This window comes from Cetorhinus maximus, chromosome 5 (genome assembly GCF_964194155.1).
Source record: "Cetorhinus maximus chromosome 5, sCetMax3.hap1.1, whole genome shotgun sequence".
Taxonomy (NCBI): domain Eukaryota; kingdom Metazoa; phylum Chordata; class Chondrichthyes; order Lamniformes; family Cetorhinidae; genus Cetorhinus; species Cetorhinus maximus.
This window is the reverse complement of record NC_135883.1, coordinates 13,840,745-13,865,602: the sequence shown is the minus strand read 5'-3', so window position 1 is coordinate 13,865,602 and position 24,858 is coordinate 13,840,745.

The following is a 24,858-nucleotide window of genomic DNA, read 5'->3' as shown; positions in this document are numbered from 1 at the left end:
TAAATGTGGTGCCTGGCGTGAGGTGATGGAGTGGCAGGTGAATCGGAGCCTGCCCGCCATCCAAACGGTGCCCCTCCCGTGAACGCGGAAGTAACGCGGCGAGTTTGGGTCGATACGACGTGAAAACCCGTCGTTGCGGCCAGCGGGTGAAACAGTTTTACCCGCCCGCTACCGTGCTTAATGCAAATCTGTGACAACCACACCGTCGGACTTACCTGGATCAGGTCAGCGTTGACCTTCCTTGCGGAAACAGCATGTTCTGGCTGGGCGGCAGCCTTATTTAAAGTCGGTCAGTCTGGAACCGATTTTTCTCCTGGGGGGGTGCGAGCAAGTGCCCACACCCACCACCCCCCCGTTCCCCCCTCCCGTCAAATGCAGCTCCTTATTTTCCATTTAACAACCCACTCGATCTCCTTTTTCCATCGATCTGAAAGGTTACCCGTTTTTGGAAGCGGGATGGGTGGGGCGGGGGGATGTGGGAAGTGTTGAAAATATCGGGTCTTGGTCACCCGACACCTTCTCGCACCTGGGCCATCTTGCCGGAGGCAGATGAGGAATGGAAGTGGCTAATCACCCAGCAGCGGTGGGTAGCCAATTAGTGGCAATTAGCAAGCCTCTCGGGGCCAGATTGGGGGATGCTGCCAGTGCCTTACTTACTGATGGCGGATGGCCCCGTGCTGTGCTGGTCCCTGGACGCAGCCACTTGACAACAGGCCATGAAGTGGCCAGCGAAGCCTCCTAATTTCACAACCACGCCCCTCTCTCCCTAGCCAACTCCGTCGCTTCCTCCGCAGGGTCATAGCTGAAGCCGCAGGCTGTCCCGTGCAGGGGTCTCCCCTCAACAATGACGGCCTCACCGCTGCCTGATTGCCAGATGGTTCAGCACACCTTCCCAAAAAGAGGCTGCGCAGGCCTCTCTGGTCAGGTCTACAGCCAGCAGGCAAGACCCCCAGCACCTCAACAAGATTTTGTCCATTGTCCCAATTCTCTTCAATAAAGTGATTTTAAATGAACATGTTAAGTATGTCCAGGCCTAAGCCCGAGTCATGTCATCGCCTGACCTCCACACATGAGAACTTCTAACTTGCGATCCTGTTTGCCGGGGAGCGACTGGGGGCTGTAACTTAGGAAAATTGGAATGGGGAACATTGCCAAGGTGGAGGGAGGTAGAGGACCGAGGGGTTTAGGAAGGGAACTCCAAACTATGAGGTCTAGATAGTTTTTGTCCTATTACCAGCCCCTTTTGCCTTGCACCATCATCCCTTTTGTCATTTAATTTCTCCTGCCTTCAGCCCTTTGACTGACCATCCATTTTGTTCTTCCCTCCACCCCCCACCCTTTTTCCTGTTACATTCCTAACTTTTTCCAGTTCCGATGAAAGGTCATCGACTGGAATTTGGGGCTGAAGTTTTAGCCCTCCGTGGTGGTGGAAATGGAGGGGAGTGGGCATGGAGTTTTGTGCCGCTGACCAGCATGTTGGTTCTCTGACTCCATCCTACCCCTGGGCCATTTTCCTGGAGGTGAGATGGGGAAGGTAGGGGCGGGAGAGCTACCTGGCTACAAGCGGCAGGTAGCCAATTAACCTGTTAAATGCCTATTAAGGCCTGTTGTTGGAGGCAGACCAGGATATTCCAGTCAGCCTCTGGGTCATCTCGCAGGCAGCTGCCTGGAGGCAATATCCTGGTGGCAGACAAGGGGAGGCAATCCTCTAGGCAGCGTTAGAGCCCACACTGCCTGCCTAGGGCTCAGCTGCAGCCACAGGCCACCCTTTAGAGGGATTCATCCTCCACAATGGTCTCAAGTAGCCTTTATTTATTTCAAATTTGGAAGTGTTGGAGAACAGGTGCCTCCACTCTCTCCCTCACTCGCTGCCATGGCACCCTGCTTCTGTTTCCAGGCTGGAAGAACCCATTGCTTTCCTGCGAGAACTCACCACACCCCACCCCCATCCTTAACGGCAAGTCAGCCACCTGACCATTATTTGGCCAATTCGGGGAAAATCACTGATGAGTAACTGTTGCCCACACGATTTGGGCTTCTGACCCCCATTTGAACCTGATGGCAGGGTCCTGAAGCCCAAAGAGAAAACCCTGCCCATTAACTTTGTTCCTCTCCACGGATGCTGCCTGACCTACTGAGTATTTCCAACATTTCCTGTTTTTACGTCTATATGAATATATGTTGCTGTTGTTTTAGTTGAGGTTGTAGGTTGCAAGGCCATGAAGGGATTTGTAAATAAGGATCAAGATTTTGAATTCAATGTGCTACAATAGGGAAAGTCAGTGGAGATCGGCAGGAACTGTGGAGATGGATGAGCCAGCGTTGGCTGTCCTTCGATTTAAGGATGTCTTCTACTCAGGGTTGCGAGTTTCTGCCATGGATCTTCATGTGACTGAACAGGCCAATTTTTGACCTTCATATCTTTAGGCCCATGGGGCAGGATGTCCAACAAGCAGTGGAATCCAGAGTGCAGAGTTTACGTGCTTTTCTTTCCATCTCTGCTATCTCTCTGCCTCAGCATTAAGGTGTGCATGACCCAGCCTGATGGACATGTTGTTACCATTTTAAGTGATTGGTAGCAAGCTTCTCCCAGTCATTAAGGTCAGTGCTGCCATGCTTCAAGGAGAGCTTCAGAGTGTCCTTGAAGTGCTTTTGTTGTCCTCCCCGGGCCATTGGCCATTTGAGAGTTAAGAGAACTGGAGGAGACGATTTTTTTGTCATTTGGACTCAGTGTCCATTCCATTAAAGTTGATTTTGCAGGAGTTTCGCCTGAATGCTTGTGGACCTGGCTTCAAGAAGGACACTAATGTTTGTTTGATGATCCTCCCATTGAATCTGACAGATGCGGTAGAACATAAGAACATAAGAAATAGGAACAGGAGTAGACCACTCGGCCTCTCAAGCCTGCTCCACCATTCAATAAGATCATGGCTGATCTTCTTGTGTTTCGATTTCCACATTTCCATCTACCCCCGATGACCTTAGAGGCATTGCTAATGGACATAATCAGGGGCATGATGTAGGGAGCGGGGTTCCTGCTAAGTTGGAGCTCAGGAGTTTTTTTGAGCCTGGTCAAAGTCATAGATGAGGTTTTTTTTAGCAGAAGTGGGAGTGAAGTAGGTTAACGGAAAGTGGAAATTGACTGTCTTGGTAATGGACTGAGTGTAGGATCTGAAGCTCACTTCTAGACATCGAAGGTGCTCACTGTAACAGGCCTACTACAGCCCAATTAAGATCAACCGACTCAGCACAGACTATATGATCAGTTACTCGATTCCTCAGGCAATTGTAACATCAGGGGAACCACCCTGAATTCTATTCTTTAGGATTTGAATGTGGAAGCAATGGATTAACAGGAAAAGAGAGAAGGGAGAAAAAATTGAAACAGAAAAGGAAAGCAATAAATTTAAATATATTGTAATGACAAAGCACGGAAGCTCTTGAAATGCTTTGAAATTTTCTTGATGTCTGATTTGCATTTCAGTGCGCAAATCAATCGAGTACTATACTTTCCAATTTCATGCATATTGAGCTTAATGGGAACCACTGTGTGGGTGTTTGACAACTCAGCATGTATTTGGACCCATTTCCTAAATGCTATTTCTTTGATGAAACGCTGAAGTACACAAAACAGTGTGTGGCGGGGGGGAGCTGGTGACGACTCTAGCATTGAAGAATAATATAAATAATATCTGTGGAAAGAAGCTAATCCATCTGTTAAATCCATTTCCATTGCAAATTCCAGGAAACAAACCAGCCATGAACAGACAACAGAACAAAAATACAGAGCAAAATTTGTTCCTAATAGGGAGAAAAGGGAGGACTTGGCAAGGGCCATGAGATTTGTTGTTTCAATGCTAATTGTTTAATACTTCCAAATTGTATCAACAGCTACACACAAACAAACGCTCACACATTTACCGAGTGGAAATGTGACAGGGAGAGTGAGACCTTTTGAAGATCTAGACAGATTTTTAATTTTCCAGCATCCGCAGTTTTTTGCTTTTATAGAACCATAGAACACTACAGCACAGAAAACAGGCCATTCGGCCCGAAATATTATTCCGCTAGTCCCATTGACCTGCACCTAGTCCATAACCCTCCAGACCTCTCCCATCCACGTATCTATCTAATTTATTCTTAAAATTTAAGAGTGAGCCCGCATTTACCACGTCAGATGGTAGCTCGTTCCACACTCTCACCACTCCCTGAGTGAAGAAATTCCCCCTAATGTTCCCCCTAAACCTTTCCCCTTTCACCCTAAAGCCATGTGCTCTCGTGTTTATCTCTCCTAATCTAAGTGGAAAGAGCCTACTCGCATTTACTCTGTCTATACCCCTCACAATTTTGTAAACTTCTATCAAATCTCCCCTCATTCTTCTACACTCCAAGGAATAAAGTTTAATTCCCTCTCTTCTGCTTTGGTACAATACACACAATGGAGTGAATGAATATAAGGCAGTAATCTATTTAAACCTGTTACTAATCTCACACAGATTTCTCTGATCAACAAGGTTAATTTCCTTGATATTTCCACCATGTGCCCACGTGTGGCAGTTTCACACCCACAACTTCACAACTATTGCGCCCAGGTGAGGAGGGATGAAATGGTCTTGCTCTTTTCCCACTCCCTGGGCAGAATCTTACCGCCCCGTTTCGGTGGGGATGGGGCTGTAAAATGCGGCGAACCATTCTAAACCCGTAAAATCCCGCTGCCGAAAAATTCTGCCCCCTTATTTGGCTGTAGCAAAGGTTTTGAATTTTAAAAGGATGCCGGATTGCCAATTCAGTATGGACTTGGCTGTGTAGTTTGTAAGGATTAAGCCATTCAGGTATTCTTGAGTTAAACACGTATGAGATTAGGTTTATTACTAAAAACCCATCCAGGTAAAAATATTAAAAATGTTAAAAAATACTTCCAAATTCCCAATATGAGCACAGACACTCAAACCCCAAGCATGCAAAAATAGAAAATGCAACTTTACAGAGTATCAGGGGTTTAAACTTGACCACATATAAAAAAAGGTAAATGAAGTATAAAGTCAATAAAAATTCATGGTGTCTGGATGTTTTGGCCCTCACTGAGGCAGTTCGTGTATAATGTATTCCCTTTTGCTCTGGTGTCACTGTTGTATAAAACCCAACAGCTTTTAGTAGAAAGCCTCTGAGCTGAATAATATAGGGGGCGCAGAAGGCATATGCCTATTTCCCACCCCCCTCCCCCTACTCCTGGAAGCAACATCAGCGTGGAGCTGACATGCTGCACGCTGCCCCTGCCCCACAGCCATAAAGCACTGTAGGGCTGACTGAGGAGGGCCGAGTGGGCCTACTACCTCTCATTAGGGCAGAAGCCCTGCCCTCAGAAAGCTGCCGGCCAATCTGATTTGCCAGCAGTTCCATAAGACCTGGCAGTGCCAGGAAGACACCCATGGCAGCTGCCGGGACTACAGGAGAAGCATAAGATCAAGGCCCGTGGATCCTCATAGCAGGTAAGCCTGGGGTCTTGGGCCGGGAGGGTTTGGGTAGGTTAGGGAGAGGGGAGGGGGACAGGAAGGGGGTGGGTTTAAGGGAGGGAGCGGGTAGGAAGGAAGGGGGTCATTTGAGCTTAGGGGTCCTCCCTGCGATTGGCAAAGAGTAGCCCCAGAAGAGCGACCCCTGCCCTTAACCTTTCCTTCCTGCCCTTTAAGCATTTGAGTTCAAAAATCGGGCCTCCCATAGCCTCCCATCTGCCCAGGCCAGATGTTTTATGGCGTGGGCAGCATATTATCAGGGTGCTATTAATTTAAATATGGTTTGGGGGGGCGCTGCTGATTCCAGCACCCACCACCCGCCCCCCCCAACTATTTTGAGGGGAGGGTTCAGGGGTAGACAGGAAGGGGGTGGGATGGGCACCCACCCTATTTTATATGTCTCCCCCCGCCCAAGGGCAACACCCTCACTGGGGGCAGGTAAAATTCAGCCCTCCATCTGCTGTAGGGATGGAGATACTTGTTTTCAGCAAAACAGAGTTCAGAATTTAGGTGGAATGTTGAGAAGGGAGATTGGACAGGGTGCCTGCCCTGCTGCTGCTAGTATTAATCTCCGTCTCTTAATTCAAAAATTCCAGCACTTACACACAAGAGCTGGGACACATGACCTCTCCCTGGTTGAGTCCACAGCAGTTCAAACAAATCAGTTGTGAATTCCAAAAGGAAACTGGTTGCCCATGTTGACTCTGGGCTGAGCTTTGTCTCTTTTAGCCGAGATAAGTATTTCTTACCACCCAGCCATTCACTCCTGAATGATTCATCCTCCACCGTAAAAAGATAGGAAGGAGCTGTTCATACCTCCAGGGGTGCCTCTGTCTCTATCGGGGTGTCTGTAGACTTTGCGTCTCCAGGGAATGGAATGTGACTTCACAGGTGCAACTTAGCAAGTGCTTCAAGTCAGTGTCCTTTGTTTAGCAAAGGTGCTGTTTTATATATGTTATATATTTTTATGACGAGCTGATGAAATTACAAATTAATATTCCATATAGAACATCTTCTTAACCATACCTTTGAACACTGTTAGATGCAAGGCCCTTGCACTGCAGATTTAGGGTCAAATTTTCTCCCACCCTGGGCAACGAAATGGGAAGCAGCTAGGACAGCAAAATGGCTGGTGAGGCCTTCAACATGCAGGAGGCCTGGCAGCTTTAACTGTGCAGGCTGGTGTCCAGCAAGGGAGAACGGACCTCCTTTTGTGAGCCCTCAGAATAGTGAGGTTGTGGAAGATGTGGCAGACCACCACAATCTTGGAGACACACTCCAACGAGTTTGGTAGGGCTCACCCTGAGTGTTCCAGGTGACAGAGTTCATGCTTGAGAACACTGGTGTTTACTCCGCAATGTTTCAGTGGCTATATGACTCATCACTCTCACGTGGTCAGGTAGCGGGTGAGAGTTCATGTGTAGAGGGCACCTGTCTTTGACCAAGCCTTTGTCTCTTCTTGGAGGTCCAGAGACTGTAGGAATGACAGACTGCCTCAGGATATACGCACCATTGTTCCTGCCAATATAGCGGGCATTCAGCAACATAATAGTTTGTTTATGGTCACATACCAATTGAACATTGATTGAATGGTAGCCTTTGTGGTCCCTGTGTCTTTCCCCGTTGACATTATGGGCCCACTGAACCAGGTGCATGGTCGATGGCTCTCTACACCAATGGGAATGCCACTATCCTGGCAAACCCATGTGCCTGCTCATCCTGCTCCTCTCTGCTTAGACAGCACACTGTAAATTTGCATCACTTCATACACAGGGCCTCCATCACCTCCCAGATACAGCGACAGATAACGTCCTGGGAGACGTTAGCTATATGCCCAGTCCTACCTGGAATGATTCAGCCAAATAGTAGTTTAATGTGACTGTGACCTTTATGGTCACTGGCGGGGCCATCTTCGCTCCTGACATGTGGCTGCACATCCTCTTGAACAAGGCAGCACAGTTTTATGACCACCTCCTTGTTGAATCTCAGGTGCTTCAGGCATTGCTCCTGGGTGAGTTTGGGGTATGAGAAGCGCTGGCTGAAAACCCATGGTGCACTGGGCCTTCTGAGGCCTTCTCCTTGCTCCTCGTGGAGCTCTCTGCAGCCTCTGTTCCAGTCATTGCTAATCATGTTGCAGGATCAATGGCACTGCAAGCACAGACCTACCTCCTGCAGAACAAAAACAGAATTACCTGGAAAAACTCAGCAGGTCTGGCAGCATCGGTGGAGAAGAAAAGAGTTGACGTTTCGAGTCCTCATGACCCTTCGGCAGAACAGGTCACACACAGTTCTGCCGAAGGGTCATGAGGACTCGAAACGTCAACTCTTTTCTTCTCCGCCGATGCTGCCAGACCTGCTGAGTTTTTCCAGGTAATTCTGTTTTTGTTTTGGTTTTCCAGCATCCGCAGTAGCTTTTAGCTTTTTGTTCCTACCTCCTGCAGACTTGGTGTGTACCAATGACCAAATCCTTTGCCTAGTGCATCTTTGAATGGATGCACTAATTCACCAAAAGACCTCTGAAAACAAACATTGCCCCAGCCGAAATAAGTCAAAAGCACCTAGCTGCAAGTTAGGTACGTTTAAATAATGCTCGTGGGGGCACCTCGTGCAGTTGAATGGTGTTCAGCTGTGAGTGATTAGCACAAGCACTTGGTGGAACTGAGTCAAATCAGCTGGAACAACTGATTGATGTCATATTCCGACCACGTTTCTGGAAGGCTCATGGCCTTCCCAGCATGGACGCCACGCAAGCCATGCTTGAAGTGGCCGGTAACAGGTTCCATACAATTTTCTTACTTTGGGGCTTCTTTAGCACACACAGCAGTGTCACTACAGAGCCCAGTTTCATGGTCATAGCCTTTTGTATCTGATGTGTTATGCCACATAAGTGGAAACAGGATATGCACATTTTGCTCTTTTATGTTTCTTACCGAGTGAGAAAAAAATGTTCTTTGTTCATCTGTTTATTGCAAATTTAATTGGTTGATCTGATTCATTGCCATTGGCAGCATCAGTTGCTTTGTCAACAAAAAATCTTTTCAATACATTAGTATTTTTGGGAATCCAAGGTCTTTGCTCTTTGCAGGTGTTTCATCAGCTAACATTATAAAATCTTTTTTGTTTGTTTCCTTTTATGTGTTGAAGTCAGACAGGTGTCATCTAATTGCAATAATAAATCACAGCATTAAAGTAAGTATGTGGATCTGGAATTTGTTTGGAATTTGCTACAGATTCTTGGCAGAATAAGATTACTTTGAAAATAGCCCATTACCTATTTACAATGTCAAATAAAGTCTGCATAGTGCATAAGTAATGAATTCATGGTTTTCTTGTCCTCACAACCTATTTGTAAATGTAGGCAATTAGTTAAAGAACCATCTAGATTGAAATTAAAACCTAGAGAAAGAGCCTTATGCATTGATTATGTTTTCACTTTTGGTTCCTAATTCGATTTTGGAATATTTTCTTGTGTCCTTGAAAACTGCTTTGTACCTTTAAATGCTGTACATTTCCCAAGACTTTAAGACTATTAGACGAAGGAGCAGACGTAGGCCATTCGGCCCATCGAGTCTGCTCCGCCATTCAATGAGATCATGGCTGATCTGATAATCCTGTACTCCACTTTCCTGCCTTTTCCCCATAACCCTTGATTCCCTTACTGATTAAAAATCAGTCTATCTCCGCCTTTAATATACTTAACAACCCACCCTCTACAGCCCTCTGTGGTAAAGAATTCCACAGACTAACTACCCTGTGAGAGAAGAAATTCCTCCTCATCTCTGTTTTAAATGGGTGACCCCTCACTCTGAGATTATGCCCTCTGGTCTTAGACTCAGCCGCAAGGGGAAACAACCTCTCAGCATCTACCCTGTCAAGCCCCCTAAGAGTCTTATATGTTTCAATAAGGTCGCCTTTCATTCTTCTAAACTCCAATGAGTACAGGCCCAACCTACTCAACCTCTCCTCATAAGAAAATCTTTCCATGCCTGGGATCAACCTAGTGAACCTTCTCTGGACTGCCTCCAATGCCAGTATGTCTTTCCTTAGATAAGGGGTGGAAATTTGTTCACAGTATTCTGGGTGTGGTCTAACTAGTGCCTTGTATAGTTTTAGCAAGACTTCCCTATTTTTATACTCCATTCCCTTTGAAATAAAGACCAGCATTCCATTTGCCTCCCCTATTACCTGTTGAACTTGTATGTTAGCTTTTGGGATTCATGCACAAGGACTCCCAATTCCCCCTGTGATGCACCCTTCTGCAGCCTTTCTCCATTTAAATAATATTCAGCACTTCTATTCTTCCTGCCAAAGTGCATTACCTCACATTTTCCCACGTTATATTCCATCTGCCAAGTTTTTGGCCACTCACTTAACCTGTCCATATCCCTCCATAGGCTCCATGTGTCATCCTCACCACTTGCCTTCCTATTTTTGTGTTATCTGCAAACTTGGCGATAGTACATTCACTTCCCTCATCTAAATCATTACTATATATTGTAAATAATTGAGACCCCAGCACTGATCTCTGTGGCACTCCACTAATTACAGGTTGCCACCCCGAAAATGCCCCCCTTATCCCAACTCTCTGTCTTCTATTCGTTAGCCAATCTTCTATCCATGCTAATATACTACCCCCAACACCATGGGCTCTTATATTACTAAGTAGCCTTATGTGCGGTACCTTATCGAATGCCTTTTGAAAAACCAAATATATTACATCTACTGGCTCCCCTTTATCTATCCTGCTTGTTACCTCCTCAAAAAATTCTAATGAATTTGTTAGGCATGATTTCCCCTTCATGAGGCTGACTCTGCTTGATTAGATTATGTATTTCTACATCCTGTGATTACATCCTTTATAATAGACTCCAACATTTTCCCAATGACAGATGTTAAGCTAATTGGCCTGTAGTTACCTGTTTTTTGTTTCCCTCCCTTTTTGAATAAGGGTGTTACATTGGCTATTCTTCAATCCCCTGGGACTTTTCCAGAATCTAAAGATTCTTGGAAGATTACTACCAGTGCATCCGCTATCTCTGTAGTTACTTCCTTAAATATCCTAGGATGCAACCCATCAGGTCCAGGGGACATATTGGCCTTTACCCCATTAGTTTCCCTAGTACTTTTTCTCCAGTGATAGTTATTGTATTTATTTCCTCCCCTGCTTTTGACCCTTGATTATTTAGTATTTTTGGAATGCTATTAGTGTCTTCTACCGTGAAGACTGAAGCAAAGTATTTATTCAACCCCTCTGCCATTTCCTAGTTCCACATTATTATTTCCCCAGCCTCATTCTCTAAGGGGGCCTATGTTCACTTTGGCCTCTCTCTTCCATTTTAGATGTTTAAAGAAGCTCTTACTGTCTATTTTTATATTACTTACTAGTTTACCCTCAAAGTTTATTTTCTCCATCTTTATTATTTTTTTATAAAGAGGCAGAAAATAAACTTTGAATGATTGATCCATGAAATTAATGTATGCCTGCATATAAATCTCTTGAGACTGCTTACAGAGTGTAATGACACCATAATCAGATGAGGGATAAAGTTTACATTTGAAATAAACAACAACACAACTCTCCCTGTGGCCTGGTTTAACAATACATTGACAATGTGAAATTAAAAACTAGAAAGGCGCCAGGGTTACTTGCTGGTCTATGTCAAGGTAGCTGAGCTTGGTGGTAATAGGGGAACTATACAGTCAATTAGCCTCCGTGATTTTGCTAGACAGGGAAGAATCTACACAAGTCTTCTGCTCCTTATTCCGTACATGGATATTGGATAGGAACCAGATGGAATTCAACAGTCAGGCGCCCATTCTTTAATACAATGTTGACATTTGCTATTTAGGTTTACACATAATAAATTGCCCTTTTGGCAAGGTACCAGAGAATGGTTGGTGCCTGTGGAAATATAATTAACTCATCATGAGCCAGTGCATCCAGAAAGGGAAAAAACAACAAATGCTTCTAAATAAAAACAAAAAACTACTGCGGATGCTGGTTCTGTTGAAGGGTCATGAGGACTCAAAACGTCAACTCTTTTCTTCTCCGCCGATGCTGCCAGACCTGCTGAGTTTTTCCAGGTAATTCTGTAAATGCTTCTAAATGATGTTCACACATAGGCCAGAATTTTTAGCTGGTCGGGCGGGTGCGCGCCTGACCCAACCGAGTGTAAAATGACGCGCGATGACATCGGGCAACTGTCCCGACATCATCGCGCACTCATGCGATATTTCGGACAGCGGGTGTGCGCCGGAGTCAGCAGCGCGCCCGCCGACAATTAAAAGGCGATTAAGGCCATTAAAGTTATACTTGAAAGGAATTTTTCACTGCCAACCCAACCTTAAGGTTGGCGGGCAGGCGAAAAGGTCAAGTGGCCTTTGCATTTTTTAGGGAACCTCATCCACGGGCGGGGTGAGGTTTCCAACAACAAACAAAAATAAAATTAAAATTTTAACATTTCATTTAAAGCATGTCCCTGTTCATGTGACAGACATAAGGGGACATGTTTCATAACATTTTTTAAATCTTGATTTTGAATGTTTTAACCTCTTCACCTCCCTGAGGCAGCTCTGTGCCACAGGGAGCTTTTCCTGCGCGCACCCGCACGCATGCGCGAACTTGCGCGCTTGCCCTCCTCCCCCCCCACACACAGGCAGCGCTGAGGCCTGCCCCTCGCATTTTACGCTAGGCGGGCCTTAATTGGTTCACCAGCTTGAAATCGCAGTCCAGCCCCGATTGCGGGTGGCAATCGGCTTCCCGACCGCCCCCACATGCCCCCGCCAAACCTGCCCAACGAGGGAAAAATCCTCCCCATGACGTATAAGTGAATTGTCAATTTTAAACCTTTTTTTCTTTTATCCCTCTTTTTGTCTTCCATTCCTGAAGACATCGGCTGTGTTCAACGCCTGTGCTACAAGGGATATTGTGTCCAGGAGAGGGATGTTGAAAACCTCAGGTCTTTAAATAGCCTTGAATAGCTGGAAGTTTTAGCAGCAGACTCAGAGGGCAGCTGGTAAGCAGCTAGACTTTGGGAGGTGGCTGTTATAGGTGGCTAGCATAAGATTTTGAGGCACCTTTAAAGAATGCCCTCCAGTGAAAGAGCAGGCAGAGGCACCTAAAGAAGGGACAGGGCATTGGTGGGAGGTAGAGCCCAGAATTTTAATGAGGTTGGCCCTCAGCCACTCCTGTTGGTCAGAAGTTCACCAGCTTTCTATAGCACAAGGTGGATCACCGCCTTGACATGGTAAATAAGCTTGTGCATGCCAATGATCCCTTGAGCAATGCCATCGGGAGCTCCTTGACCCTGGTAGGATCACCCATAGCAGCAAGGTCTGAGGGGAGGTGCCAGACAAATTGCGGTCCAATAAGTCCTCAATGGAAGAACAGGCAAAGGAAGACTCTGCAATTCACTAGCTGCCAAGGTGGAAGGAGGCTGCAGTGGCAAGGTGGTCCCAGTTACCTTGGTTTGACGCATCACCGAAATCTGACCCCAACCCATGAAGATCATGTAGAAAATGGCAACACCTCAAAGTCCCCACGTTAAAACAAAGTCACGCAGAGGCTTCTATTAGGGCCCATTTGCCAAGTTCTGTGGTGATGGAGAATTGGCAATGTGAACTAAGAGTTCCTTGTCAAGAATCTGCACGCAGGCATCAGATGCATAAAGTCATTGGACACCTGCTTTGGGAGAGATGTCTCCTTGGGCAGCAACATCACGACTGAACAGTCCTCTTCAGGATACCAAATAGGGACGGGACTAAGAAAGGTGCCCTAAAAATAGGCTGTCCCACTTTCCCCTGGCTGGGACAGCACACCCTGAAAAATGATCATCTTTGTGGTCAAAGAAAAAAGCTTTAAATTTTGCGACATGGAATGTTAGAACACTCATGAATAATCTGAAGAGTGACCATCCCGAAAGGAGAACTGCAATCATATCACGTGTGTTATCAAAACTCCAAATTGACGTTGCCATCCTCAGTGAGACCTATCTTCCTGGGGAGGAGTAGCTAAAGGCACACGCAGAGGGATACACCTTCTGCTGGAGAGGAAAGGCTGACAGTGGCCCTCATGTCCATGGAGTTGGTTTTTCCATCAGAATAGGATCGTGGATGCAATGCCAGAACTCCCCAGTTGTATAAATGAAAGACTTCACCGACAGCTCAGCTGTAACCAATATGCCGCCATCGTCAGCGCTTATGCCCCGACCCTTAACTCTAATGAAGATGTTAAGGAAAGGTTCTATTCTGACCTTGATGAAGTCCTCACCACCAGCCCAAAAGAAGAAAAGATTATCTTTTTCAGGGACTTTAATGCCAGAGTTGACTGTGACTTTGATGCCTGGAGTGGAACCATTGGGAAAAATGGGGTGGGAAAAGCCAAGGCAAATGGTGTCCTCCTGCTGAAAGAATGTACTGAGCATGGCCTCATTATAACAAACACCTTCTTCCATCAGAAGGACAAATACAAAACCACATGGAGGCATCCTAGATAAAAGCACTGGCACCTCCTGGAGTATGTAATTGTTCGGGTCAAACAAGGTGCAGTCTCGATACATGTGGGGGTCTGATGCCTACTGGACAAGTCATAGACCTGTTCAATCGGTGAGAAACATCCTAGCACCAAGACATGGCCCAAAGTCCATGGGGAAGAAAACCAATGTCTCAGGCCTAAAGCAGCACTACCAAAGAAAGGAATTCCAAATGCAGCTCATGACCAATCTGGAAAATCTTCACACATCCAAATCAATTCTAAAACAATGGGATCTAATAAGTTAGCTGTACTAGATTCCTGTGCCCAGACCATTGGGTTTAAACATCATCATCAGCAAGACTGGTTCAGTGAAAACAATGCTAAAATGTTTGACCTCCTAGGACAAAAATGAGCAGCCTTCATTGCCTGGCAGATCAATCAAAGATCATAAGTCAAGAAGGCAGCATTCCAACAGCTCAAGGCTGACGCCCAAAAACAAACCTGGAAGATAAAGGACAAGTGGTGGGAAGAGAAAGACCGAGAGATCCAATAATATGCTGACTGTCATGACATGTGAAGCTTTTTTAAAACCACCAGAGCCATCTACAGACCAAGGTCAAATGGACAAAATCCCCTTCGCTCACCAGATGGTGTTTCTCTTCTAAAGGATGACAATGCTATCCATCAATGCTGGAAAGAAAATTTTCAATAACTCCTCAACCATCAATCCACAATGGCGGTTGATACTCCCAGGCTCTCCCCAGTATCCTAAGGTAGAATCCATGAGTGAACCACCATCGATACAAGAGCTGCAACAAGCAATCAAACAGATGAAAAACAACAAAACCTGTAGCCCCAGGGTTTCCCAGCTGAGGTCTTCAAAGCTAGTGGGTTGTTGCTCACATCAAGACTCTATGCCCTCATCCTACAGATTTGGGAGGAAAAAGCACTCCCCGCACCATCCCACACCACATCACCCTCAACCCCACCCCCACCCATGCCCCCGACTTCAGGAATGTGATATTGTAACTGTCTTCAATAAGGGAGATGAATCAAGCTGCGGAAACTATCAAAGTATTTTCATCTTGTCTATAGCAGGGAAAATCGTGATATGCATTCTCGTGAATCTCCTACTTCCTGTAGCTAAGGAAATCCTCCCAGGGACAGTGTAGCTTTAGACCTTCCAGAAGAACACCCATCAAGATCTTTGTTGTCAGACAAATCCAAGAAAAATGTCGAGAACAACATCAGGAGCTTTTCATTACATTCATAGACCTGACCAAAGCATTTGACTAAGTAAATCGTGAGGCTCTGTGGATTGTGCTCCAATAATTTGGATGTCCAAGAAACTCCATCACAATCCTGTAACTGCTTCATGATGATATGACTTCAACTGTCTTGAGTGGGAGATCTGAAACAGTTGCCTTCAAAATCCAGGCTAGAATCAACCAAGATTGTGTGCTAGCCCCCATATCATTCACAATCTACCTGACAGTGGCTACTCACCTCATCAAAGATCAACTGCCCTCTGCTGTGAGTATTAAGTACTACCTAGATGGAAAACTTTTACCTCAGCCACCTCCAGACCAAAACTAAACTGACCGCCATAGACATACATGATCTGCAGTTTGTGAATGGCTGCAGTGTCAATGCCCACTCTGCACCAGTTGTGCAAGCCACTTTCGAGCTCTTCAGTTCTGCATACAAGAAACTTGGCCTCTCCTTGAATGTTGCCAAAAGAAAACTCATATCAAACCACACCTGGTCAGCCAAATATTCCACCTCCTATATATGTTGAAGGAGAGACACTGGAATATGCTGAGCACTTCACATATCTTAGCAGCCACCTCTCCAAAAGGGCACCATTGATGTAGAAATCCAACACTGGATCAGCTGCACCAGCTTAGCCTTTTACAAACTATGGCAGTGAGTGTTTGACGAAAAAGACCTCTAAAAGTCAACAAAAGTTCTCAGTACAGAGCAGTTGTTGCCTTTACATTCCTCTACTACTGTAATCCCGAGACTGTATATGATCAACACATGAGAGTGCTAAAGAAATTCCATCAGAAATCCCTCTGCCGCATCCTGCGGAGTCAATGGGAGGACCATCAAACAAATACTTGTGTCTTTCTTGACAGCAGGCCCACAAGCATTCAGGCAAAACTCCTGCAATATCAGCTTCAATGGACTGGACACTGTATCCGGATGGCCAAAAAGTGTCTTCCCTGCCAGGTTCTGTCTTCTCAACTCTCAAAGGACCAACGTTCCGGGGAGGGCAAAGAAAACACTTCAAAGACAATCTGAAGCTCTCTTTGAAGCATGGCAGCATTGACATTCATGACTGGGAGGAACTTGCTAACAATTGTTCAAAATGGTGGCATCACACGTTGTGGCCAATGACGAGACAAAGCAGCGGCAGAGTAAGGAAGAAAAGGAAGCAAATCCTGCACCCCAGATCCCACTACCTCAAGGGACACCCTGCCCATGTGCCCAAAGATCAAGAATCGGCCTGTCAGTCACATGAAGACCCATGGCAGGTACTTATGACCCTGAACAGACATCATCCTTAAACCAAGGGACAGCTTCTGCCGATGATATCACAATATAGGGTAAAATTGGTAAGCATTGCACCTGTTCCTCAGGCATAAAATTAATGCAAAGCATACCAGTTTGGAAGTGGGGTGGCCTGCTCCCACAGGTGTTGGTCCAAATGTTAAACTCGTGGGGTCCTATTTATAGATTTCCCAGGCATGCAACTAGAATAAATGTTAAACCCTATCCAGAAATTAGTCACTGGATGTGTGGGGTGGGATATCCCCACTCAGGAATCTTCAGCAACCCCAACAACTGCAAGTCAGATCAGGTAGGTAGGAAAGTCTTTAAATATTAATAAATCGCTCTTGGGGAGTCAGAGGGAGGGAAGTGCACCCATCAACGCCACAGCTCTATCACACCCCTCCCCTCCCGAATGCCTTCACCTTCCCTGGGACTTTTGAGGGCCATGGCAGGTGGCTTGAGATTGGAGTCTTAAGTACGCTGATGAGGCCCGGGGTTTATTTCCATCAATCTCTGAGTTTGGTTGTACTGATTGCATAGCATTGTGTCTGGACCCAAAAACTAGCCCAGATCAAAACCCTCTCCTATGTGATCTCAACTCCTCTAACGGTAATTATTTGTATGCAGAACCTGTCAGACATAAAAATAAATCAATTTTCCCAGTAGAGTCTTTCCGGTCCAAGAAGCATCATGTGACCAACAGCTGCCTACTCCTTATATTTTATCTAATGAAGGTATCATTAGAACAGGCAGGCTTTCTTCTGACAAAACTCAAAGCAGCACAAGTGAAAAAATAATAGATGAGAAATCATAAAGTTGTGGGATGAAAAGCTCCAATACTTAGGACATGCCTAGTGCTTTTTTTTTTGCTTAATAAATATATTAGTCAAATTGTAATTATTTTCCCATACAAAGAAACCAAGAGGGGAAAACACTAAAAAGCAGGATGCCCGCAGAAAGGCAGAAGGGTCCTTCCTTAACCATGCAGATCAATGTCAAGTTCAGAAACATGAAGGCAATTGAGATGGGGTAACCAGGAGAGAGGGTCATTTGGGAGATGGATGTGAAGGTTGGAGAATGCTGGTTAGGCCACATATACAATCATGACAATAATTTATATGTGGTGCATTTAATATACTTATGGCCCAAAGCACCCATGGCCCAAAAATGTGTTTGTCTTTGCTGACTCTGTACCTGTACAACAGAGAGGCCAGCTCTCAGCTCTGTGAAGGGGCAGAGTGGGCCACAGCAATGTTATCCATCCATAGCAGTGTTATCTCTCTGCACCAAAATTTGCAATACTTATTTCTCACAACCACTTAATCAGCCATTCCTAACAGCTCTCAGGAAAACAATTATAACTTGCTTCCAGATTGCTAAGAATCATTTTAAAAATCCTCAAAGAAGGTTCTTAGGCACATTAGTATAATGATCCAGCCCAGAAACTGTGAAATCAACTTCTCTGGTCATAGTTTCTGGTCAGTATTTTAGGCTGTCTATTGTATCCTTCATTGTGTTAATCTTTAGCAAGACTGCCAGATACAGCTTTGTGCCCATGGGTAAAATCGTTCTGACAGCTTCACATTAGGGTGTGAATCTCTTTAACAACAGAAGTAGGCATTTGGCCCAATTGTACAGCTCTTCATATAAGAGCGCTGCACGAAAACAGTCCCGTTATTTAATTTAGATATCTTATACCCTTCATTAGACAACAGGCCTTGCTATGGAGAGGTGATGAGGACTGTCAGGATCTTGGTGTTGGACTGTTTCTTTTAGGGTTGGCGAAACTATTGTGTGTTCCTGGTGTTTTCAGGTTTAAATCCAGGTGGCCTGCATCTGCAAGGTTTTTTTTGTTTCTGAAGCCCGGGAAACCCATGTGCACAGAGTGACAGAATCCTGGGTTAACACTGCACCTGACAGAATCCTGGGTTAAAATTGACTTTAAACATTTTTAAATCTCAGATGTCCCAAAGGGTTTCCCACTTACTAACGAACACGCTTGGCATAATGCAGGAGTCAGCGGGTTCCTGCCAGGTTCCAGGTACACTGGCGCTTTCTGCTTTTTCAACCTGTTGCCTGCACAGAAACCCACCCGCATTGGCGAATTAAAATTCTTTCCCATGTTTCAAATTGATGCCCTGTCAGCAGAATTGAAAAAAATAGAGGTGTAAAAGATAGACAAACAAAAATGATGTCGGAGAGAAGAGCAAGGTGAGAGAATAGTGGGAATTGATGGGGCTGAACAATCGATAGGCAAGAAAGAGTTTTAAATACTGAGACCTGACAGCTGCTTCCTTGCCCTAGAGGAAAGCTTCTACATAACTTGTTCTGAGAGCGTACTTTCGCTGCTTTGGAGGTGATTTCCAAGACCTTGGAGGTCATTCCTGCTACCTTGGATTTTTTTGCCTTTGACCATCATTCCCCAGCTTCAGTCTTCACAGCAGCATGGAAGCCACTTTGCAGCTCTACTTCGACATCAGACGAGAAATGAAAGCAGTAGAACCCCCAGGAAAAGCAGCAGTCTTCAGCCCAGCCACCTGTTACTTCACTGGAGAGAATGGATGAGCAAGGAGCTTCAGTTTGCAGGAGGCAGGAAACTCAGCACAGGGTACACAGGCAGAGGATAAACATAACTGAGCAACATGTGCCTTAGGAGGCTCAGACTTCCCCATCAGATGGTTGCTGATATTTGTAGCTCCAATTCAAGTAGACCGGGGGTAAAATTATTGCTTGGCCGGCGGGCGCGAGCCTGAGCCAAACCGAGCATAATATGACGCACGATGGCATCGGGCATGTGTCCCGACGTCATCGCGCACTCCCGCAATATTTCAGTTGGAGGGCGTGTGCCGGAGTCGGCAGCATGCCCGCCGACAATTAAGAGGCCTATTAAGGCCATTAAAAAGTTAATTGAAATAAATTTTTCGCAGCCCATCCAACCTTACGGTGGGCAGGCAGACGAAAACGCCAAGCGGCCTTTGCACTTTTTTTGGAAACCTCATCCGTGGGCGGGATGGAGGCTTCCAAAAGCAAATAAAAACAAAATAAAAACTTTCATTTTTCACTAATAACATGTCCCTGCTCATGTGAGAGAGTCACACGAGGGGGCATGTTTCATTACATTTTTAATTATTTATTTTCATATATCTTCATCTCCCTGAGGCAGCGCTGTGCCTCAGTGAGATTGTGTGGCACGCACTCATGCGCTTGCACGGAGGTTGCACTCGCCCCGCTCGACCTCCTCACTCCACCTGCACAGGTAGCACCGAGGGCTGCTGCTCACGTTTTGCGCTGGGCGGGCCTTAATTGGCCCACCAGCCTGAAATTGCCTTCCGGGCCCCATCGCGGGCGGCGGTCAGCATCCCAACCGCCCCCTCCCACCCCACCAAGCCCACACGCCAAGATGCCCCAGGTGGTTATGCATTACCAGTGGCTATCAAAGCCACCATTGCCCACGGTTGCTGCCATGGATAATGATACTCTTCCTCTCCTAATATAAAACATAAGAACATAAAAAATAGGAGCAGGAGTAGATCACATGGCCCAATGAGCAAGCTCTGCATTCAATAATATCATGGCTGATCTTGCGCTTCAACTTCACTTTCCTGCCTGCTCCCCATTTCCCTTAATTCCCTGACAGACTAAAAATCTGCCTATCCCAGCTTCAAATATATTCAACGATGGAGCACCCACAACCCTCTGGGGTAGAGAATTCCAAAGATTCACAACCCTATGATTGAAGAAATCTCTCCTCACTTCAGTTCTAAATGATTGGCTCCTTATGCTGAGACTGTGCCCCCGTGTTTTAGACTCCCCAACCAACAGAAACAATCTCTCAGTCAATCTATCCTATCAAGCCCCTTCAGAATTTTGAGATCGCCTCTCATTCTTCTAAACTCCAGAGAATATAGACCCAATTTACTCAGCCTCTTATTATAGGTCAACCCCCTCATACCCGGGACCAATTTAATGAATCTTCGCTGTACCCCTTCCAGTGCAAGGATATACTTTCTTAAATGTGGAGATCAAAGTACTGCACACAGTACTCCAGTCTCACCAAAACCCTGTACAACTGTAGCAAGACTTCTTTATTCTTGTACTTCAACCCACTTGCAATAAAGACCAACATGCTGTTTGCCTTCCTAATTGCTTGCTGCACTTGCATGTTAACTTTCTGCGTTCCTTGTACAAACACACCCAAGTTTCTCTGGACATCAACATTTACAAGTTTCTCACCTTTTAAAAACATTCTGCTTTTTTTATTCTTACGATCAAAGCGAATTACTACACACTTCCCTATGTTATAGTCCATCTGTCATCTTGTTGCCCACTCACCTAACCTATCTATATCTCTTTGCAGCCTCTCTGTGTCCTTAACTTTCCACCGAGCTTTGTATCATCAGCAAACTTAGATAAATTACTCTCTGTCTCGTCGTCTAAGCCATTAATATAGATTGTAAATAGCTAAGGCCCCAGCACTGATCCTTGTGGCACTCCACTATTCACTGTTTGCCAACTTGAAAAAGCCCTGTTTATGCTCACGCTCTGATTTCCATCCATTAACCAATCCTTTATACATGCTAATATATTACCCCAAATTCCATAAGTCCTTATTTTACCTATTAACCTTTTGTGGGGCACCCTAGTGAATGCCTTTTGGAAATCTAGTTATACTACATCTACTGGTTCCCCTTTATCTACCCTACTAGCTACATCCTCAAAAAACTCTAATAAATTAGTCAAACAGGATTTCTCTTTAGTAAAACCATGTTGTCCTACTCTAATCATAATATGCTTTTCTAAGTACATTGTTAAGACTTCCTTAATAATAGATTGCAATATTTTCCCAACAACTAACTGGCCTGTAGTTCACTTTTTTCTCTCTCCCCCCTTTCTTGAAAAGCAGTACAACATTTGCCAACTTCCAATCTAGTGGGACCATTCCTGAATCTAAGGAATTTTGGAAAATCATAGCTGGCAGATCAACTATCCCTACAGCTATCTCTGTGTAGGCCATCAGATACTGGGAATTTGTCAGATTTTAGTCCCTTAAGTTTATCCAGGACTTTATCTCTGCTAATATTAATTTCCCTAATTTCCTCACTCTTTTTAGCCCCTAGATCATCGTCTATTTCTGGTATTTTTCTACTGTGAAGACAGACACAAAATATTTGTTCCATGCCTCTGCCATTTCCTTGTTCCCCGTGATAATTTATCCTGTCTCTGCTTCTAAAGGGACAATGTTTACTTTAGCTACTCTCTTCCTTTTTCTAAACTTACAAAACCTCTTACAATCTGTTTTTATATTTCTGGCAAGTTTACACTCATTCTATTTTTCTCTTTTTTATCAATTTTTTGCTAGTTTCTAAAATGCTCCCAATCGTCAGACTCGCTATTGGTTTTTTGCAATGTTGTAAGCCTCTTTTAATCTAATGCTACCCTCAACTTCCTGAGTGATCCATGGATGAGTCTTTCTTGCTGAGTTTTTGTTCTTCAATGGAATGTATTTTTGTTGAACATTTTGAATTGTTTCTTTAATTGTTTCCCACTGTTCATTTACCTCCATACATTTTAGTCTATTTACCCAATTAATCTTAGCCAGCTCCCCCCTCATACCTATGTAAGTGGCTTTGCATAAGTTTAAGATTTTTGTTTGCAATCGGAATATGTCACTATCAAGTTTAACATGGAATTGAATTGTGTTATGGTCACTATTTCCCAGTGGGTCATTTGCTATGGCATTACTAATTAACCCTGTTTCATTACACAATACTAGATCTAAGATAGTTTTATCCCTAGTCGGTTCCACTGTGTACTGCTCCAAGAAACTGTCACGAGAACATTCTACAAACTCATCTTCTAGACCACTCTTGCCAATTTGACTGTCCCAGACTATGAAGATTGAAGTCCCCCACAATTATTATATTTCCTTTATTGCAGGCTCCAGTAGCTCCTTGTTTATGCTCTGCCCAATGATATAACTGTCAAAAATTTCCAATGTGCCCCCACCTTAATCTTGTGAATTTTAAATCCTCAATAGTTGAAAAAAGTTGCATTCACACAACCACTCTCTGTCATACGTTTGTCACCAACTGCAATAAGTGACCTTTTATTCAGATGGAACAATGACAAGTTTCAATACCTACCAGAACTACTGCTCAAATTCACCTCCATTTTCCTTCATGTTCAGTTCCCCAAGCCCCAGGGAACTGGTGCTGTTCGAGTGAAAGGCATAGCTCCATTAAAAACAGCTTTAAAATACCTCATTGACATTTCCTAAGGACATTAAGTGCAGAAATAAATATCCACATCCAATTGGGAAATCCCTGATATTAGCTTGAGTGTGCTGGAGCAGGGGTGCTGCCCCCAACCCCCTCGCTCTTAAAGCCAAAATGTTTACATCCGCCTGCTCCAAACTCACCCATTTGTTGGAGGTAAAAATTCTTGCCTCCCTCACCTTCCAGGTCGGTAATGACCTTTCTTCAGAACTGGTTATGAAACTAGGTTGCTTTATGTGTTCCAAATGTAGACGGGAGTTGTCTTCACCTCGGTGCTGTTTCCGACAGATGTCTATATTAGTTAGCAACACTTATAACTGAACATCCTTAAGGCATACACTGGGTGTTACATTCCTTCCAATCACCTGATCAAGACTAAAACATATTGCACACAAAGGGCACAATTTTCCTAGATTTGCACAAGGTCCGGTAGCGGGTGTTTTACCCTCCGGCCACGATTGCGGGTTTTCACACCGTATCGTCCCAAGCCCACCTCTCATTATTTATGCATTCCCGGGAACCACGCCGTTTCCATGGCAAGTGGGCTCTCATTTCCCCTCCCACCATCACCCCGCCGTTGCATCACACCGGCCGCCGTGTTTCAAAGGCAGCCTCCAGCACACCGCTCATCGCTACCAGCTCACCGCCGCTGCCCGGGAGACATGGCCAGCAAAGGCAAAAAAGACCACAGCGCTCCCCCAGTTTAATGATGGGTCCCTCGAGCGACTGCTGAATGCCGTGAAGGCCCACCGGAACGTCCTGGCTGCAGGATGGGCAGCAACGTGACTAATCCGGCTTGGAAGGCGGTGGCAGCGGTGGTCAGTGCCAACACCTTACAGAAGAGGACAGCCACCCAGTGCCGCAAGAGGATGAATGATCTCCTCCATTCCGCCAGGGTAACTCACTCATTTCATCACTCTCAACTCACACACTCACAAACCCAGCACACACCCACAGGGCCCTCTCTCACTGCCGGTTCAAGGGACATCACCATTCACTCTCTCACACACACATATCATTGGCCTTATCCCACCCATGGGACCACTCACCACCCACACAGGCCAGGCACATTTATCACCTGGACCGATAGGCATCCTGTTTACACTTTCTCCATCTCTATTCATGCAGGACAAGCTGGCACACAACAAGAGGGAGAGGTTGCAGACCGATGGCGAAATGCCCAAAACCAAGGTCCTCACGGACTTTGAAAACAGAGCCATCCAGCTGGCTGGCGATGACCGGGACCGGTCCTGTGCTGACGGTGAGTTCGGTGGTGCTCTACCAAGTGAGGGTCCAGCAGTGCAACATCCATCAGACAACCATGCTGTGAGTGATATGTCCTGTTTCACAGGCCACTGCCATGTATTAATTATCTCTCCTTGCTTTCGCAGGCACATCTGCCAAACATCCGACAGAGTCCATGACCCAGGGAGTCAAGCCCCAAAGAAACCTCCGAAGGGGAATCTGAAGGGACCCTCTCAAAGTCCCGTCACAGCGCTCACCCACACCCTGAACCAGCGCAGAGACACACACCTCAGTGGGACCTAGCTTTATAATAGACATGGGATCACAATCTGGTGAGCCTATCACACTGTCTGATCCACAGCAGGCGACGGCAGGGACTTCCCAGGTTTCCGGCACTTGGAGGCCTGCTGGAGGCCAGAAATTCGCTGAGTCCAAGTCAGATGATGAGCTTTTGGACTCGGTCATGTCACAGTTGCTGGAGCTGCAAAGGCAAGCTCGGGAACATCAGGAAGGGATGTCCGCTGTACTCCTCAGATTGCAAGGCACAATGGAGGATTCTATCCGCCTTCAGGCTGAGGTGATAGTGCCAGCATGCCAACGCACCGAGGTCAACACTGGTAGGATGGCAGCCACCATGGAGACCTTGGTCTAGGACATCGCTCCTGCACTACTGCGTGGGCTCAACACCATCACTGACGCCATAGTTGGCTTCCAACAGTGTGCGCACGACAGGGGTGCAGGGCAGCTCGATCTCACTCCAGCTACCCCTTCCCCTCAAGGAAGTAGCCAGGGGTGCACG